Consider the following 7,500-nt stretch of genomic DNA (forward strand, 5'->3'; position numbering starts at 1 on the left):
GAATTGGTGATCCTGCCACTCTGAGAGGCTCTTTTTATACCCAATCATGTTGCCAATTGACCTAATAAGTTGCAAATCGGTCCTCCAGCTGTTCCTTATATGTACATTTAACTTTTCCGGCTCTCATGAAATCCAAAATGAGCCAATATTTGGAATGACATTTCAAAATGTCTCACTTTCAACGTTTGATATGTTAATATCTATATTTTATTGTGAATAAAATATACGTTTATGAGATTGTAAATTATTACATTCCTTTTTTATTCACAATTTGTAGTGTCCCAACTTTTTTTGGAATCGGGTTTGTATTATTTATTATTATTATTACTTTTATTATTATTATTATTATTATCATTCATTCATTCACTCCCGCTTATCCGTAATTCGGGTCACGGGGGCAGCAGTCTAAGCAGGCCCCCGCCTTCGACTGCTGCCCAATCCTCACAGCACCGTCCCTTACGGTCCCTCCTGCATGTGGTGAGCCCACGGGAAGGCGGCCCCACGTCACGGACCTTGATATTTCCCTCGTAAGGGACCCCCTGGAGCATAGAGGGTTAAGGGCCTTGCTCAAGGGCCCAAGAGTGGCAGCTTGGTGATACCGGGGCTCGAACCCCAGACCCTCCGATCGGCAACCCAGCGCCTTAACCGCTGGAGCCACCACTCCCCTATTATTATTATTATTATTATTATTATTATTATTATTATTATTATTATTATTATTATTATTATTATTATTTGTGATCAACATGTTAACAGTTTACATTTTTTTAACAATTTTAAATAAAAATACCTGCTTGGTTAAATTAAATATAAAATAATGTTATAATATTTTTTGAATAAAAATAGAATAATTTAAATTTATGCAATACACATTACTTAATTGATTAAATTGAGTAATCAATGAAGTTGGCACAAATTAAATTGATTAGATAAAATTAAATAAATGGAGAAATTGTAATAAGTTTACATTTGTTAGTCCTCAATTGTGGTAATACAGATGTGTATATACGTGTGTGTGTCTTTCACATTTAAAAGATACATTTCTAAAAGATATGATCTACTTAACTGTTCTACTTATTTTAGCAAAGTGAAAGGCGGAGACTAAACAAACATGTGGTCTGCTACTTAATACGTTACTGAGGAAACTCAGTAAGGAATGAAGACATCAACTATGTTTTGAAAAGGATGCATTCGGTACATATGTGTACCGGACTGAACGTCCTGCACTGAAAAATTTCAGTACGAATACGTGTACTGTTGCACCACTAATAGACATAATGTTTATTACATAAAAACATGTTTTTTTAAATTCTCATAAAATATGCAAATAAGTGTGACTGCATTGCACAAGTAAATAAAAAGTTTTTCTTTCTTTTTTATTAGCAAGTACAAGAACTTTAAATACGTAAGAACAGAGAAGCAACACTCAAGTGAGAGAAAACAAATAAACACCTTTAGATGAAAATCAGATTTTGAATTTTTGATCTCAAGCCTACAATAAATTACAGACGCTATGAGTAAGATGACTGGTACCTGCAGTATATCTTTTGCTATTACAAAACCAGAGGTTCATATGGATGCATCGGTGAAATTTTGACGCATTATTTGAACTTGAAGTCTGTCTCGTTCGTTGAAGTATTGAAACGTTGCCTGTGTGTGAACACACCCACGGAGTAAGCAGTGATAGGCTCTATCTACACAAGCGCAAGCACACTGTGAGGAGTTATTATCAGCTGCCAGAGTACATGCATAACGCGTACCTACGTGCCAAATTGGGTGGTGGAGTTTATAATACACAACAACACTCTGATCCACATATCCGGATCTTATTGGTGTTCATACTGGAGATCATATACATTGCTGATTGTAACTGGGCCATTACTTTACTGTGTTTTTTTTGCTATTTAAATTTATAGTGATACAAGGCAATAATAAGTATGATCGATGTGACAATTCAAGGAAATATTGCCAGAGATTCAAACCGCCTTGCATGTGCATATGGTTTCACTGCAGAAACCACAAACTAATTTGCATCTGATTGCCAGCGAGGTGCCCTGGGTTGACAATCCACATTCTTTTGTTTGTCCATATGAGCTGATATGAGATCTTATTCCTGCTTGCATCACACCTGTATCAGACAGGGGTGAACTGTTTATCTGAATCAGTATGGAATAGAAAAGAGTTTAAGTGAAGCCATGGATGTTTTGGTGACCTATGTTGTAGCAAAAGAAACTTAAATGTTATTCCTGAACAGTGAAATGTTTCCATGTTTAGCTTGTAAACCCATTCTTTTTGGGATTATTTCAGCATAAAATTAGCATAATCAAACCAATTTATGAAACTCAGTGTCAGGATTAGTTTTGCCTTCTTTAGTATATTAAGTCAAAATTCTTGTAGGTCGTTAAACAGAGTGTGCTGTTAAAAGTAAAATAATTAACGACTGTTATGTAAGGAGTGGGGAGTGGCTGAAAATGTAGATGTTCTTTTGATTTAAATTGTAAAACACTTTTTTCACAAAGAAACATGGACATGAGAAGCAAAACCCCCCAAAATCATAAAAAAACAACAACCCTGTAACAAATGATCACATATATGTGGCCAAGCCATGTGAGGGTGCAGTGGCTGATGGGTGTTGAAGACCAAGTTTTATCTCGTTTTTAATTTTTCTTAGACCACAAAATTTTCACTAACTATCATGAACAATAAATCAGTGAAATTTACAACTGAAAAGAAAACATATGAAAGGCAATAGTCTTAGCTTAAATTAATAATTAATAGTAAAAATAATGCATGAGCACTAAGTGGTGATCTGGAATAGTTGTGCTTGTTGTGAAAGAGTCTCCAGGTGCTGTTGCTCACTGTTACTTTAGCTCAGATAGCTTTGTGTTGGTGATCTGAACTTCTGGGCTGATTTGTTGACCAGTTTTCCCTGAGCATGCTGGATGAATGCTAGCACAAAATTCCTCTGAGAGGACAACACCTCAAACTTTCTAACTGCTGCTCAAGTTAAAGTACATCAGCATCAACAGAATCTGTATGTATGTATGTATGTATGTATGTATGCATGTATGTATGTATGTATGTATGTATGTATGTATGTATGTATATACGTATGTATATACGTATGTTTGTACAGTGAGGCAAATAAGTATTTGATATCCTTCACTCATTTCCTGTATTAATTGCACCAGTTTGAACTTGTTACCTGTATAAAATACACCTGTCCACACACTCAATCAATTCAATTCTAACCTCTCCATTATGGGCAAAACCAAAGTGCTGTCTAAGGACACTAGGGACAAAATTGAAGACCTGCACAAGGCTGGGATGGGCTACAGGACAATAAGTAAACAGCTTGGTGAGAAGGCAATTATTAGAAAATGGAATAAATTATGACTGATGACTGACAATCTCCCTTGGACTGGGGCGCCATGCACGATCTTGCCTCGTGGAGTATCAATTATCCTGAGGAATGTGAGGGATCAGTCTAAAACTGCACTGAGGGACCTCGTCAATGACCTGAAGAGAACTGGGACCACAGTCTCAACTGTTACAATTAGTAACACATTTCACCGTTACTGTCATTCAGTGCACGCAAGGTCCCCCTGCTTAAGCCAGCACATCTCCAGGCCTGTCTGAAGTTTGCCAAACATGAACAATACTCAGGTAGGCTGTGGCGTTGACACGATGCTCAATTGGTTCTAATGGGCCCAAAGTGTGCCAAGAAAATATCCCCCACACCATTACACCACCACCACCAGCCTGAACCGTTGATACAAGGCAGGATGGATCCATGCTTTCATGTTGACGCCAAATTCTGACTCTACCATCCGAATGTTGCAGCAGAAATCGAGACTCATCAGACCAGGCAACGCTTTCCAGTCTTCTATTGTCCAATTTTGGTGAGCCTGTGCGAATTGTAGGCTTAGTTTCCTGTTCTTAGCTGTCAGGAGTGGCACCTGGTGTGGTCTTCTGCTGCTTCACCCATCCGCCTCAAGGTTCGACGTGTTGTGCGTTCAGAGATGCTCTTCTGCATACCCCGGTTGTAATGAGTGTTTATTTGAGTTACTGTTGCCTTTCTATCAGCTCGAACCAGTCTGGCCATTTTCCTCTGACCTCTGGCATCAAAAAGGCATTTGCGTTTATATCCTCACTGGATACTTTCTCTTTTTCTGACCATTCTCTGTAAGCCCTAGAGATAGTTGTGCGTGAAAATCTCAGTAGATCAGCAGTTTCTGAAATACTCAGACCAGCCCGTCTGGCACCAACAACCATGCTACGTTCAAAGTCACTTAAATCACCTTTCTTTCCCATTCTGACACTCGGTTTGAATTGCAGCAGATCGTCTTGACCATGTCTACATGCCTAAATGCATTGAGTTGCTGCCATGTGATTGGCTGATTAGAAATTTGCGTTAACGAGCAGTTGGACAGGTGTACCTATTAAAGTGACCGGTGAGTGTGTGTGTGTGTGTGTGTATATATATATATATATATATATATATATATATATATATATATATATATATATATATATATATATATATATATATATATAAAGAGAGAGAGAGAGAGAGAGAGAGAGAGAGAGAGAGAGAGAGAGAGAGAGAGAGAGAGAGAGAGAAAAGTATTGGGTTCTCCTTCTCCACTCTTACAGTGTTAAAGTTAAAAGTGTATATTTGAATTTGGAGACCCAAAACTGTTCCAGCATGACAATTCTCCTGTATAAAAAGTCAAAACTATGAGATATGGTGTGGAAGATCTTGTTAAACACATATTGGATTAATTGGTCAAGTACACTTTAAAATTTACCCATTTACCCAATTAGATTCAGTCCGTTTGTATTGCTGAGCAAATGATTTCAATGGAATGTGAATAAGATATTGTGTTTTTAGTCAGACCACACATACAGACAAACAGAAGTTTTTCATTTCACTACAAGGTTTTTTTCTTCTTCTTCTTCTTCTTCTTCTTCTTCTTCTTCTTCTTCTTCTTCTTTTTGCTTCTCCTATTAGGGGTCGCCACAGCGGATCATCCATTTACTACAAGTTGTATTCTGCATATATTTACAGTGAGGAAAATAAGTATTTGAACACCCTGCTATTTTGCAAGTTCTCCCACTTAGAAATCATAGAGGGGTCTGAAATTGTCATCGTAGGTGCATGTCCACTGTGAGAGACATAATAAAAAAAAATAAAATAAAAAAAAATCCAGAAATCACAATATATGATTTTTTTAACTATTTATTTGTATGATACAGCTGCAAATAAGTATTTGAACACCTGAGAAAGTCAATGTTAATATTTGGTACAGGAGCCTTTGTTTGCAATTTCAGAGGTCAAACGTTTCCTGTAGTTTTTCACCAGGTTTGCACACACTGCAGGAGGGATTTTGGCCCACTTCTCCACACAGATCTTCTCTAGATCAGTCAGGTTTCTGGCCTGTCACTGAGAAACACAGAGTTTGAGCTCCCTCCAAAGATTCTCTATTGGGTTTAGGTCTGGAGACTGGCTAGGGCGCACCAGAACCTTGATATGCTTCTTACAGAGCCACTCCTTGGTTATCCTGGCTGTGTTCTTCGGGTCATTGTCATGTTGGAAGACCCAGCCTCGACCCATCTTCAATGCTCTAACTAAGGGAAGGAGGTTGTTCCCCAAAATCTCGCAATACATGGCCCCGGTCATCCTCTCCTTAATACAGTGCAGTCGCCCTGTCCCATGTGCAGAAAAACACCCCCAAAGCATGATTCTACCACCCCCATGCTTCACAGTAAGGATGGTGTTCTTGGGATGGTACTCATCATTCTTCTTCCTCCAAACACGTTTAGTGGAATTATGACCCAAAAGATCTATTTTGGTCTCCTCTGACCACAGGACTTTCTCCCATGACTCCTCTGGATCATCCAAATGGTCATTGGCAAACTTAAGACATGCCTGGACATGTGCTGGTTTAAGCAGGGGAACCTTCCGTGCCATGCATGATTTCAAACCATGACGTCTTAGTGTATTACCAACAGTAACCTTGGAAACGGTCGTCCCAGCTTTTTTCAGGTCATTGACCAGCTCCTCCCGTGTAGTTCTGGGCTGATTTCTCACCTTCCATAGGATCATTGAGACCCCACGAGGTGAGATTTTGCATGGAGCCCCAGTCCGAGGGACATTGACAGTCATGTTTAGCTTCTTCTTCTTCATTTTCTAATAATTGCTCCAACAGTGGACCTTTTTTCACCAAGCTGCTTGGCAATTTCCCTGTAGCCCTTTCCAGCCTTGTGGAGGTGTACAATTTTGTCTCTAGTGTCTTTGGACAGCTCTTTGGTCTTGGCCATGTTAGTAGTTGGATTCTTACTGATTGTATGGGGTGGACAGGTGTCTTTATGCAGCTAATGACCTCAAACAGGTGCATCTAATTTAGGATAGCAAATGTAGTGGAGGTGGACATTTTAAAGGCGGAGTAACAGGTCTTTGAGGGTCAGAATTCTAGCTGATAGACAGGTGTTCAAATACTTATTTGCAGCTGTATCATACAAATAAATAGTTTAAAAATCATATATTGTGATTTCTGGATTTTTTTTTTAGATTATGTCTCTCACAGTGGACATGCACCTACGATGACAATTTCAGACCCCTCCATGATTTCTAAGTGGGAGAACTTGCAAAATAGCAGGGTGTTCAAATACTTATTTTTATAAGTTATACAGACAGCCTGTCAAAAGTAGCCAAAAACAAACAAGAATTGGACACTAAATAACTGGAATAAAGTTCTTTGGACTGATGAGCACAATCTTTACTAACAGAAGAACTTATGTAAGATGGAGAACAGGAGAGAAGATGTTAACAGACGGCATCACACCCACAGTCAAACAAGGAGGTGGAAGATTTATGGTTTAGGGATGTTTAGAAGCATGAAAGATTAAAGTCTTATTCAGGGTGAAAAGAATTTGAACCAACGTGGCCACCATTCCATGCTTCAACACCATCCAATTCTGTCTGGGCTGCAGGTAATTGGAACCAACTCCACCATACAAGACAATGACCTGAAGCATATGTCCAAGCTCTGTATGCATCATTTGAAGACCAAACAGTCTGCTAGAGTGTTATCTGTCATGGAATGATGGCAATCTGTCACTGGACCTAAATCACACTGTACTTCTCCGGTATGAAGTAAATCGCAAGGTCAGGAAGAAATACCCAACTGCCAAAGGACACAAGGACAAAACAGCATGGCAAAGTATTTCAGCATAATGTTGACTGCCCAGATGCCAAGAGTGTGTAAAGCTGTTTTTTATGCTAAGGGAAGATTTTTTAATTAAAATAAAGATTAAGATGTGTGCATTTATATATTTGTTTAATCAAAGTAAATAATCATAGTATTGAATGATCTAGTTTGTTGTATATACATAACAGGAACATGCATGTGTCTATCAAAAATGCTAAAAGACTCCAATCTTTTGACAGGCCCTATATGGATAATACATAAAAGTTCATATGTGCAAACAAAGGTA

This window comes from Silurus aristotelis (genome assembly GCF_946808225.1).
Source record: "Silurus aristotelis genome assembly, chromosome: 17".
Classification (NCBI taxonomy): domain Eukaryota; kingdom Metazoa; phylum Chordata; class Actinopteri; order Siluriformes; family Siluridae; genus Silurus; species Silurus aristotelis.